The sequence below is a fragment of the Hemiscyllium ocellatum genome, chromosome 12 (genome assembly GCF_020745735.1).
Source record: "Hemiscyllium ocellatum isolate sHemOce1 chromosome 12, sHemOce1.pat.X.cur, whole genome shotgun sequence".
In the NCBI taxonomy this organism is placed as follows: domain Eukaryota; kingdom Metazoa; phylum Chordata; class Chondrichthyes; order Orectolobiformes; family Hemiscylliidae; genus Hemiscyllium; species Hemiscyllium ocellatum.
The window spans coordinates 95,116,857-95,130,389 of NC_083412.1; the positions used below are offsets into that span (position 1 = coordinate 95,116,857).

At 49.0% G+C, this 13,533-nt stretch overlaps 1 long non-coding RNA gene across 1 annotated transcript; it reads left to right on the top strand.

Annotated features, from left to right (window-relative positions):
- Positions 1-312: 312 nt before the first annotated feature.
- On the top strand, positions 313-10,815 carry LOC132820877 (uncharacterized). The gene is made up of 3 exons (XR_009645252.1): positions 313-563; positions 5,742-5,970; positions 8,752-10,815. It is a non-coding gene; the product is annotated as an uncharacterized LOC132820877 (long non-coding RNA).
- Positions 10,816-13,533: the final 2,718 nt, after the last annotated feature.

Genomic DNA, 13,533 nt, shown 5'->3' on the forward strand with positions numbered 1-13,533 from the left:
GAGCTGCAAGTGGAGGGCTCCAGCAGAGACCTCCGGGCCACAAGGGGGAGCTGCGAGTGGAGGGCCCCAGCAGAGACCTCCGGGCCACAAGGGGGAGCTGCAAGTGGAGGGCCCCAGCAGAGACCTCCGGGCCACAAGGGGGAGCTGCAAGTGGAGGGCCCCAGCTGAGACCTCCGGGCCACAAGGGGGAGCTGCAAATGGAGGACCTCAGCGGAGACCTCCGGGCCACAAGGGGGAGCTGCAGGTGGAGGGCTCCAGCAGAGACCTCCGGGCCATACGGGGGCACTGCAGCTGGAGGACTTGAATGGAGACCTCCGGGCCATGTGATCACACAGGAGCTCCTGATAAGAGTGGGGGCGCACCAGGAATGGGATCGAGTGGAACCCAGAGTCTGGACTGGAGTGGTACAGCAGGGCAGGCAGCAGCGTGAGCTCTGTCCCTGATGAAGGGCTTTGCCCGAAACGTGGACTTTTCCTCCTCTTCAGATGCGTGACCCCAGTGGAGACCTCCAGGCCACAGTGAGGCGCTGCAATGGGAGGACTCAGTGTGGAGTACTCCCACTGGTAGGTGGCAGTGCAGAGGGAGCACTGGGAGTGTGGAGTACTCCCACTGGTAGGGGGCAGTGCAGAGGGAGCACTGGGAGTGTGGAGTACTCCCACGGTAGGGGGCAGTGCAGAGGGAGCACTGGGAGTGTGGAGTACTCCCACTGGTAGGGGGCAGTGCAGAGGGAGCACTGGGAGTGTGGAGTACTCCCACTGGTAGGGGGCAGTGCAGAGGGAGCACTGGGAGTGTGGAGTACTCCCACTGGTAGGGGGCAGTGCAGAGGGAGCACTGGGAGTGTGGAGTACTCCCACTGGTAGGGGGCAGTGCAGAGGGAGCACTCGGGGTGTGGAGTACTCCCACTGGTAGGTGGCAGTGCAGAGGGAGCACTGGGAGTGTGGAGTACTCCCACTGGTAGGGGGCAGTGCAGAGGGAGCACTCGGGGTGTGGAGTACTCCCATTGGTAGGTGGCAGTGCAGAGGGAGCACTGGGAGTGTGGAGTACTCCCACTGGTAGGTGGCAGTGCAGAGGGAGCACTCGGGGTGTGGAGTACTCCCATTGGTAGGTGGCAGTGCAGAGGGAGCACTGGGAGTGTGGAGTACTCCCACTGGTAGGGGGCAGTGCAGAGGGAGCACTCGGGGTGTGGAGTACTCCCATTGGTAGGTGGCAGTGCAGAGGGAGCACTGGGAGTGTGGAGTACTCCCACTGGTAGGTGGCAGTGCAGAGGGAGCACTCGGGGTGTGGAGTACTCCCACTGGTAGGGGGCAGTGCAGTGGGAGCACTCGGGGTGTGGAGTACTCCCACTGGTAGGGGGCAGTGCAGTGGGAGTGCTCGGAGTGTGGAGTACTCTGAGCTGGCACAAGTTGCCCTGGTGGTGAAGGGTGGGATTGAATGTTCCTGTTCTAGGTGATGGAGCAGGAGGGGGCCCTGCATGTGGAGGTTCATTGTTAGCTTAGATTAGATTCCCCACAGTGTGGAAACAGGCCATTCGGCCCAACAAGTCCACACCGACCCTCCGAAGAGTAACCCTCCACCTCTGACTAAGGCACCTAACACTATGAACAATTTAGTGTGGCCACTTCACCTGAGCTGCACATCTTTGGAATGTGGGAGGAAACTGGAGTCATAGAGATGTACAGCATGGAAACAGACCCTTCGGTCCAAGCCATCCATGCCGACCAGATATCCCAACCCAATCTAGTCCCACCTGCCAGCACCCGGCCCATATCCCTCCAAACCCTTCCCATTCATATACCCATCCAGATGCCTCTTAAATGTTGTAATTGTACCAGTCTCCACCACATCCTCTGGCAGCTCATTCCATACACGTACCATCCTCTGTGTGAAAATGTTGCCACTTAGGTCTCTTTTATATCTTTCCCCTCTCAACATAAACCTATGCCCTCTAGTTCTGGACTCTCCGATCCGAGGGAAAGACTTTGTCTATTCACCCTATCCATGCCCCTCTATAAGGTCACCCCTCAGCCTCCAACGCTCCAGCCTGTTCAGCCTCTCTCTGTAGCTCAAATCCTCCAACCCTGGCAACATCCTTAGAACATAGAAAGATACAGCGCAGTACAGGCCCTTCGGCCCTCGATGTTGCGCCGACCGAATCCTACCTAACCTACACTAGCCCAATAACTTCCAAATGCCTATCCAACGCCCGCTTAAATGACCATAAAGAAGGAAAGTTCACCACTGCTACTGGCAGGGCATTCCATGAACTCACAACCCGCTGAGTAAAGAATCTACCCCTAACATCTGTCCTATACCTTCCACCCCTTAATTTAAAGCTGTGTCCCCTAGTAACACCTGACTCCATTAGCGGTAAAAGGTTCTCAGTGTCGACCCTATCTAAACCCCTAATCATCTTATACACCTCTATCAAATCTCCCCTAAACCTTCTCTTCTCCAATGAGAACAGCCCCAAGTGCCTCAGCCTTTCCTCATAAGATTTTCCTACCATTCCAGGCAACATCCTGGTAAACCTCCTCTGCACTCCTTGTCCTTGTCAATCTTTTCTGAACCCTTTCAAGTTTCACAACATCTTTCTGATAGGAAGGAGACGAGAATTGCACGCAATATTCCAACAGTGGCCTAACCAATGTCCTGTACAGCCGCCTCCCAACTCCTGTACTTAATCCTCTGACCAATACAGGAAAGCATACCAAATGCCTTCTTCACTATCCTATCCACCTGCGACTCCATCTGCACTCCAAGATCTCTTTATAGAACATTACAACGCAGTACAGGCCCTTCGGCCCTCGATGTTGCCCCGCCCTGTCATACCAATCTGAAGCCCATCCCACCGACACTATTCCATGTACGCCCATATGCCTGTCCAATGACGACATAAATGCACTTAAACTTGGCGAATCTACTACCGTTGCAGGTAAAGCATTCCATACCCTTACTACTCTCTGAGTAAAGAAACTACCTCTGACATCTGTCTTATACCTATCTCCCCTCAATTTAAAGTTGTGTCCCCTCGTGTTTGCCGTCCCCATACTTGGAAAAAGGCTCTCCCTGTCCACCCTATCTAACCCTCTGATTATCTTGTATGTCTCTATTAAGTCACCTCTCAACCTTCTTCTCTCTCACGAGAACAGCCTCAAGGCCCTCAGCCTTTCCTCGTAAGATATTCCTTCCATACCAGGCAACATCCCAGTAAATCTCCTCTGCACCCTTTCCAAAGCTTCCACATCCTTCTTATAATGCAGTGACCAGAACTGTACACAATACTCCAAGTGTGGCCGTACCAGAGCTTTGTACAGCTGCAGCATAACCTCCTGGCTCCGGAACTCAATCCCTCTATTAATAAAGGCCAAAACACTGTGTGCCTTCTTAACAACCCTGTCAACCTGGGTGGCAACTTTCAGGGATCTGTGTACATGGACACCGAGAACTCCCTGCTCATCTACACAACCAAGAATCTTACCATTAGCCCAGTACTTTACGTTCCGATTACTCCGTCCAAAGTGTATCACCTCACACTTGTCCACATTAAACTCCATTTGCCACCTCTCAGCCCAGCCCTGCATCCTATCTATGTCTCTCTGCAACCTATTACATCCCTCGTCAGTATCCACAACTCCACCGACCTTAGTGTCATCTGCAAATTTACCAACCCATTCTTCTAAGCCCTCATCCAGGTCATTTAGAAAAATGACGAACAGCAATGGGCCCAACACCGACCCTTGTGGTACACCGCTAGTAACTGGACACCAAGATGAATATGTTCCATCAACTACAACCCTCTGTTTTCTTTCAGCAAACCAATTACTGATCCAAACTGCTACGTCTCCCACAATCCCATTCCTCCATATTTGGTATAACAGCCTACTGTGGGGAACCTTATCGAACGCCTTGCTGAAATCCATATACACCACATCAACCTGTTTACTCTCATCTACCTGTTTGGTCACTTTGTCAAAAAACTCAATGAGATTCATTAGGCACAACCTACCCTTCACAAAACCGTGCTGACTGTCCCTGATCAGATTATTCTTTTCTAGATGGTTATAAATCCTATCTCTTATAACCTTTTCCAACACTTTCCCAACAACTGAAGTAAGACTCACTGGTCTGTAATTACCAGGGTTGTCTCTACTCTCCTTTTTGAACATGGAACCACATTTGCTATCCTCCAGTCCTCAGGCACTATTCCTGTAGACAACAATGATTTGAAGATCAATGCCAAAGGCTCGGCAATCTCTTCTCTTGCTTCCCAGAGGATCCTAGGATAGATCCCATCCGGCCCAGGGGACTTGTCTATTTTCACACTCTGCAGTATTTCTAATACCTGTTCCTTGTGAACCTCAATCTCTTCTAGTCTAGACACAAGTATCTCTATCTTCCTCGCCAACATTTTCATTTTCTATAGTAAACACTGTCACAAAATATTTATTTAGTGCTTCCCCTATCTCCTCTGACTCCACACCCAACTTCCCACTATTATCCTTGATTAGCCCTAATTTCACTCTCATCATTCTTTTATTCCTGACATACCTATGGAAAGCCTTAGGGTTAACCCTCATCCTATCCGCCAACAACTTATGTCTCCTCCTGGCTCTTCTGAGCTCTCTTTTTAGGTTTTTCCTGACTTCCTTGTAACCCTCAAGTGCCCTAACTGAGTTTTCACATTTTGTCCTAACATAAGCCTTCTTCTTCTTCTTGACCAGGGATTCCACTTCCTTAGTAAACCACGGCTCACGCGTTCTCTGTCTTCCTCCCTGCCTGACAGGGACATACTTATCGAGGAAACACAGGAGCTTTTCCTTGAATAAGCTCCACATTTTTAATGTGGTCATCCCCTGCAGTTTTCTTCCCCATTCTATGCTTCCTAAATCTTTCCTAATTGCATCGTAATTTCCCTTCCCCCAGCTGTAACTCTTGCTCGGTGGAGTACACCTATCCCTTTCCATCACTAAAGTAAACCTGACAGAATTGTGATCGCTGTCTCCAAAGTGCTCACCTACTTCCAAATCTAACACCTGACCAGGCTCGTTACCCAGTACTAAATCTAAAGTGGCTTCGCCCCTTGTCGGCCTGTCTACATACTGTGTCAGGAAGCCCTCCTGCACACACTGGACAAAAACTGATCCATCTATAGTACTTGTACTGTAGTGATCCCAGTCAATATTTGGATAGTTGAAATCCCCAATGACAACTACCCTGCCTCTCTCACTCCTATCAAGAATCATCTTTGTTATCCTTTCCTCTCCATCTCTGGGACTATTCAGAGGCCTACAGAAAACTCCCAGCAGACCAGAAAGAACCCCAATTATCCAAGAATTCAAATCCCTCCCTCCTGCACCATCCCTGTAGCCACGTGTTCAACTCCTCTCTCTCCCTATTCCTCACCTCACTAGCACGTGGCACGGGCAGCAAACCAGAGAAAACAATTCTGTTTGTCCTAGCTCTAAGCGTCCATCCTAGCTCCCTGAATTTCTGCCTCGTCTCTTTGCTCAGCAACACTCCTAAGGACCTTACCATTAAGTGTGTAAGTCCTGCTAAGATTTGCTTTCCCAAAATGCAGCACCTCGCATTTATCTGAATTAAACTCCATCTGCCACTTCTCAGTCCATTGGCCCATCAAGATCCTGTTGTAATCTGAGGTAACTCTCTTCGCTGTCCGCTACACCTCCAATTTTGGTGTCATCTGCAAACTTACTAACTGTACCTCGTATGCTTGTATGCAGACAACATACAAACTCCACACAGACCATCGCCTGAGGCTGCAATCAAACCTGGGACCCTGGCACTGTGAGGCTGCAATGCTAACCACTGAGCCACCGTGTCACCTCATGGGCAGAGCCAACAGGGCCAGCCTAGGCAGCCTTGTTTCGAGACAAAAAACTGCAGATGCTGGAATCCAAAGTAGACAGGCAGGAGGCTGGAAGAACACAGCAGGCCAGGCAGCATCAGGAGGTGGGGAAGTCAACGTTTCAGGTGTAACCCTTCCTCAGGACTGGAGCCTTAGTGTTTAAATGGGATGGAATAGTCATGTTCAGATGGGCCACTGTCAACAGAGATTGGGCACGTGGTTCACGCAGTGACATACTCCCAGGCAGCTGGAGGTGTTATGAGTAAGAGGACTCGACACTCAGAGTCGCGGAGGTGTACAGACCCTTCACTCCAACTTGTCCAGATTCCCTAAACTAGTCTAATCCCATTTGCCAGCACTTGGCCCATATCCCTCTAAACCCTTCCTGTTCATATACCTATCCAGACTTAGTGAGCACAGTACTCCTATCTGACAGGGATGCTGGATGGAAGACTGCAGACATGTTTAACAGAGTAGATAACCTGGTTTAGCTCAGTTAGCCGGATCGCTAATTTACAATGCAGAGTGACACTGGTTCACTGTAGGGATTTTATGATTCTAAATTGCCATCTTTACCCAGACTGGCTTACATGTGAACCCCAGAGTCACAGCAATGTGGTGGATTCTTAACAGTGGGTTATTCGGTTATATAAAACAGATTAAAAGGCCTCCAAAAAGGATTAAAGCTGGATGGTTCATCCAGCATCCAACCTCGGTTCCAGAAAAGACATTAGCAGAAACAGCCCTGTTGACCCTTACTAAGATCTGGAGGGCTAGTGCCAACATTGGGAGAGCTGTCTCACAGACCAGTCAAGCAACAGCCTGACCCAGTCATACTCACGGAATCAAGGGTTCAATTCCTGCACTAACTGAGGTGTACTCAGGTTAAACTCAGCCCTCCCCTGAGGTTAAACCACCACCAATCGTCTCTCTCTGATGAGGGAGCAGCCCTATGGTGGTCTGGTAAGATCGTGATGACGTTACCTTGACTCCCAGGCAGCAGGGAGCGCTGAACCAGGAGGTCTCAACCCTCAATGAGCTGAGGTACTCCCAGCTGACAGGGGGCGCAGTACCTGGAGGGCTGCACACATGGTTAATTGGCAATGAATGGCCTCATAGGAGGGGCTGACAGTGCAACATTGGGAAAGCTGAGTCAGCTGGAGGATTTGGGGGGGGGGCACTGACTGTAGGGTGGAGAGATCTGAACAACCGTGGGCCACTGGAGGGTGAGGACTCTATAAAACTACGGGAGAAGTGGAGCGTTCCCAACCCCTGGGTAAACTGTCATTAGAGGACGGGCATCGTTTCATTGGAGTAAAAAATGAGGTCTGCAGATGCTGGAGATCACAGCTGAAAATGTGTTGCTGGTTAAAGCACAGCAGGCCAGGCAGCATCTCAGGAATAGGGAATTCGACGTTTCGAGCATAAGCCCTTCATCAGGAATGAGAGAGAGTAGCCAAGCAGGCTGAGATAAAAGGTAGGGAGGAGGGACTTGGAGGGGCGATGGAGGTGGGATAGGTGGAAGGAGGTCAAGGTGAGGGTGATAGGCCGGAGTGGGGTGGGGGCGGAGAGGTCAGGAAGAGGATTGCAGGTTAGGAGGGCGGTGCTGAGTTGAGGGAACCGACTGAGACAAGGTGGGGGGAGGGGAAATGAGGAAACTGGAGAAATCTGAGTTCATTCCTTGTGGTTGGAGGGTTCCCAGGCGGAAGATGAGGCGCTCCTCCTCTAGCCGTCGTGTTGTTATGTTCTGCCGGTGGAGGAGTCCAAGGACCTGCATGTCCTCGGTGGAGTGGGAGGGAGAGTTAAAGTGTTGAGCCACGGGGTGGTTGGGTTGGTTGGTCCGGGCGGCCCAGAGGTGTTCTCTGAAGCGTTCCGCAAGTAAGCGGCCTGTCTCCCCAATATAGAGGAGGCCACATCGGGTGCAGCGGATACAATAGATGATGTGTGTGGAGGTACAGGTGAACTTGTGGCGGATATGGAAGGATCCCTTGGGGCCTTGGAGGGAAGTGAGTGTGGAGATGTGGGCACAAGTTTTACATTTCCTGCGGTTGCAGGGGAAGGTGCCGGGGGTGGAGGTTGGGTTGGTGGGGGGTGTGGATCTGACGAGGGAGTCACGAAGGGAGTGGTCCTTGCGGAACGCTGATAGGGGAGGGGAGGGAAATATATCCTTGGTGGTGGGGTCCGTTTGGAGGTGGCGGAAATGACGGCGGATGATATGTTGTATGCAGAGGTTGGTGGGGTGGTAGGTGAGAACCAGTGGGGTTCTGTCTTGGTGGCGGTTGGAGGAGCGGGGCTCAAGGGCGGAGGAGCGGGAAGTGGAGGAGATGCGGTGGAGGGCATCGTCAATCACGTCTGGGGGGAATCTGCGGTCCTTGAAGAAGGAGGCCATCTGGGCTGTGCGGTGTGTCCTTGAAGAAGGAGGCCATCTGGGCAATGCGTTTCATTGGAGGCAGTTCACAAGAATGCTCCTCTGGGGGCTTGGTCACACCACTGGTCAATCACCAGGTTTACTTGTCTATATTTAACCTGAGTTGAAAAGTGTGATGCTCGAAAAGCGCAGCAGGTCAGGCAACATCCGAGAAGCGGGAGAATTCACGTTTCAGGATTAAGCCCTTCTTCAGGAATTCCTGAAGAAGGGCTCATGCCCAAAACGTCGATTCTCCTGCTCTTTGGATGCTGCCTGACCTGCTGCGCTTTTCCAGCAACACATTTTCAGCTCTTTCCTCTCCTGCTGCCCTTTCTCCCAAGCCCTGCATCTCTAATCACTATGAAAGGTGTTTGTATTGGCCTCCAACGTTCTCAGTTGTTTGTGGGGTGATGTAATGGTATAATAGTGCTGTTACTCAGTTAATGATCCAGAGCCCATGGTTCTATTTTTGTTTCAGATTTCCAGCATCTGTGGTTCTTTGCTTCAAATAGGAAGGATACATCACCTGACCACCCCACAATGCGCTGGAAGAGCTTTCTATACTGGGATGAAACTGCCTTCAATTGTAAAACTTCACCTGGATGGTTAATGTTCTTTTGGGATGGGCATCTGTCATCTTACCTGATCTGACCTACATGCAGCTCCACAAAACCATAAGTGGGAACAGAAGCAGGCCATTCGGCCCCTCGAGCCAGCTCCACTACTCGACAGGATCATGGCTGATCCACATTACTGACATCCACCTTCTGGCCCTCTCCCCGTTACCCTTAATCCCCTGTCTGAGCAAGAATGTCCCTACCTCAGCCTTAAATATACACAAGGGTTCTGACCCCACAGCTCTCTGTAAAAGGAGTTCCAAAGACTCACAACTCTCTGAGAGAAGAGTTTCCTCCCCATCTCAGTCTTAAATTGATGCCCCTTTATTCTGAGACTGTGCCCTCTGGTCTTGACTCAGCCATGAGGGGAAACACCCTCTCAGCACTTCCCCTCTCAAACCCCTTCAGAATCGTATGTGTTTCAAAGAGATCATTAATGTCCTTCAGGGAAGGAAGTCTGCCATACTTCTCTGGTCTGACCTCCATGTGACTCCAGACCCACAGCAATGGGATTGACCCTTAACTGTCCTTCAATCAGGCAATTAGAGATAAGCCTCACCACTGATATGCGATGAAAGAGTGAATGGTTTCTGTTGTTTTGCACATTCAGTCATCAAGAAGGTGGTGGGGATCTGGAACTCACTGCCTGTAAGGGTGGTAGAGCCTTAAACCCCATAACTTCTGGCATATGTCACTTGCAATACCAGGCCATACAAGGCCATGCACTGAGAGCTGGAAAGTGGGATCAGAATAGTTAAGTTCTTGTTTTTGTTGGCGCAGACTCGATGGGCCGACGGGCTTTTTTTCATGTCCATTTGTCCATCCGGACTGTAATGTGGCTCTAAGTGGATACACCCTTATCAGATCTGCATTCCTCCAATACCAGCCTCTGGCTCATCCTTGATTTTTCTCATTTTGCCACTGGCAGTCATGTCTTCAGCTGCCTGGACTCCTGAACGTTGGAGCTCCTTCCCTGATCCTCTCAGGGGAAGAACCTCCTCAAAGCAAGTCACTTTGACCAAGGGTGGCACATCAGCCACTGGGTGGCACAGTGACAGAGTGGTTAGCACTGCTGCCTCACAGTGCCAGGGACCTGGTTTCGATTCCACCCTTGGATGACTGTGCGTGAGGAGTTTGCACATTGTAGGATAAAAGGCTGCACAACATCGAGGGCCGAAGGGCCTGTGCTTTACTATTCTATGTGTAATTGTCCCTGTGTCTGTAGGGTTTTCTCCCATAGTTCAGTGATGTGCGGGTAGGTGGATTTACCATGGGAAATGCAGGGCTATGGAACTGGGGCTGGGTGAGACACTTGTTGGAGGGTCAGTGTAGACTTGATGGGCCGAACAGCCTGTTTCCACATTGTTACAGATTCTAACCTCATGGTTCCTGTAGCAATGTCTTATGTGGCTCAGCACTGAGTTATGCTTGTTGACTCACTTGCATATGTTTTGGGATGCTTTTCTGTATTGGGGTGGCTATATAACTGTAAATTTCTGTTGAAACACATGACAGAATTATCTCGGAAGGGACCCTGATAAATTCATTCTAGTTTAGCCTCGCCCCTACTGAACTCATTATCGGCCACCGAAAAGTGGGTTGAGTTGGTCACATATTAGACCAGTAAGTACGAATATCCATTGATAATTGGACTAGCATAAAAAATGAATGAAGCATTTTGGAGGTTTAAATGTGAAGTACTTCAAACAGGATATTTCATGGAGACTCAGGGTTGTGGAGCAGTAATGGCAGTTGTTATTTAATCAATTGATTATTCAATAAAATTACTAAAGTGCCATTTATTTTCAGTCATGGTGTAGCTAAGTTGATGGAGAATATAAAAGAGTGAGGACTGATTTGCTTAATGTGGTTTGAGCTGTATCTTTTAAAGCTGAGATGCACAAGAATTAAAAATCATGGACAAATCTGCACGTTCTCCCCGTGTCTGCGTGGGTTTCCTCCGGGTGCTCCGGTTTCCTCCCACAGGCCAAAGATGTGCAGGTCAGGTGAATTGGCCATGCTAAATTGCCCATAGTGTTAGATGCATTAGTCAGAGGGAAATGGGTCTGGGTGGGTTACTCTTCAGAGGGTATGGGTGGACTGGTTGGGCCGAAGGGCCTGTTTCCACTCTGTAGGGAATCTAATCTAATCTAAAAGTGCAGCAACAGCTTGAGTTACCAAGTTAGGTTGGGAAGATTCCTGGATGTCTTTGTTATGAGATCTGCTTCTAACAAATCTATCAATCTTTACACCATCAAAATGTTTCTGAATGCAAAGGGAATGAAAGGAGGAAGTGTTGCTTTTGTCTTGGGTTGTTATGTCACGTCCATGGGTTTGGTTTCAAGGCAGACTGGACAAGGAGAAAGCAAGGTCAAGAACTGTCTTCAGACCTAGGCTTCTAAATCAGACTGTGTATTACAGATTAAGTATAAAGTTACAATACATGGCATTCAGAGATACATCATTGATGTAGCTCTAATCATCTTATAGAGTCATACAACACGGAAACAGACCCTTCAGTCTAATTTCTCATTATTGACAGGTTTCCCAAACTTAACTAGACCCATTTCCTTGCGTTTGGCCCATATCCCTCTAAACCTCTGCTATTCGCATAGCTGTCTGAATGTCTTTTAAATGTTGTAACTGGACCTCCCTCTACCACTTCCTCTATTAGTTTATTCCATTTATGCATCCTCTGCATGAAAAGATTGTCTCTCAAGTCACTTTTAAATCTTTCCCTTCTCATCTTAAACTTATGCTCTCTAGTTTTCAACTCCCAAATGCCAGGGAAAAGACCTTTGCTATTCACCTTATCCATGCCTCTCATGATTTTATAAACCTCCACAAGGTTACTCCTCAACCTCCTATGCTCCAGGGAAAAAAGTCCCAGCCCACCTAGCCTCTCCTTATAACTCAAACCCTTCAGTCCCGATAACATAAATCTTTTCTGCACGTTTTCCAATTTAATTGTTGAAAGACTGTTCCATAAACCCTACTGGCTAATGTGGTTTACTCCACATGCTTCTGTGCATGTGTTTTGAACATTCACAGTTAGACTTCAGACCAACTCTCCACGTGTTTCTCTCTTAGCTCCACACACACTGTGCTATTTAAGCCCAGTGAGGTGTAGCTCCATGACATCATCGCAAAGTTGCTGCAGGATCCCAAAGCCCTCACACAACAGCATACTCATGGGACTTTTCCTCCTGGGTGTGTTCTTTGTATCATCGTCTTGGAGATTAGGTTTAATTCTGGGATATTATGTTGCAATGGAGGTTTTACAGCATGTCCATTCTGATTATGAAACATCCATGTATTAGATCACATTACTTACAGTGTGGAAACAGGCCCTTCGGCCCAACAAGTCCACACCGACCCGCCGAAGCGCACCCACCCAGATCCATTCCCCTACACCTAACCACTACAGGCAATTTAGCACGGCCAATTCACCTAACTATGGGAGGAAACTGGAGCACCCAGAGGAAACCCATGCAGACACAGGGAGAATGTGCAAACTACACACAGTCAGTCGCCTGAAGTGGGAATTGAACCCGGATCTCTGGCACTGTGAGGTAGCAGTGCTAACCACTGTGCCACCTTGCCACCCACCTATTCCTCTTCTAATCCTATTTTCCAACCTTTGGGCCCTAGGCTTGTATGCTGTCGTATTTCACGTGCTCATTTAAATAGTCCTTACCATGTCTTGATAGTTCCTGCCTGCTAAATAGTGAGTTCCAGATGCCCACACCCTCTGAGTGAAAAGGTTTCTGCTTCAAGTGCTGTCTAGCCTTCCTGATCTTTACTTTAAAACTGTATCTCCTGGTTATTGATGCCTCTACTAAAGGGAAAAGGTTGTCCCAATCCACCCTGTCCATACCCCTCAAAACTTTGTACCCCTTAATCAAATCTCCTCACAGCCTTCTCTGCTGAGCATGTCTAGTTTCTGTTGAGTGCTAAGTTACTCTAGGCCACATACCATCCTGATCAATCTCATCCACACCGTTTCGAACACAATCATATCCATCACATTGACTGGCATCTCAAACTGCACACACTACTCCAGTGAGAGCCTAGCTCATGCTAATGTTGGGCTATAACCCGGTGTTTTTAACCTTGTCCACCCCAGTCCAACACTAGCTGTCCGCATCACATACATATCTCTGTTACAACCTCCTCACTGTTGTAATCAATGCCTTGACTAATCCTTAACCATCTTATCTACACCTCACCTGCTGCTTTCAAGGATTTATGGACATACACACCAATGTTCTTCTGTACTTCCTAGAGTCCTGCTGTTCAATGTGTGTCCCCTTGACTAATTGGTCCCTTCAAAATGTACCATTTCTCACTTTTGAAGATTAAAGTCCATTCAACCCATTTGACCAGCCCTGCTATATTATTAGAACATAAAACATAGAAAAGTACAGCACAGAACAGGCCCTTAGGTCCACGATGTTGTGCCGAGATTTAATCCTAATGTAAAATATAGTAACTTAACCTACACACCCCTCAACTCACTGCTATCCATGTGCATGTCCAGCAGTCGCTTAAATGTCCCCAATGACTCTGCTTCCACCACCACCGCTGGCAACGCATTCCATACATTCACAACTCTCTGTGTAAAGAACCTGCCTCTGACGTCT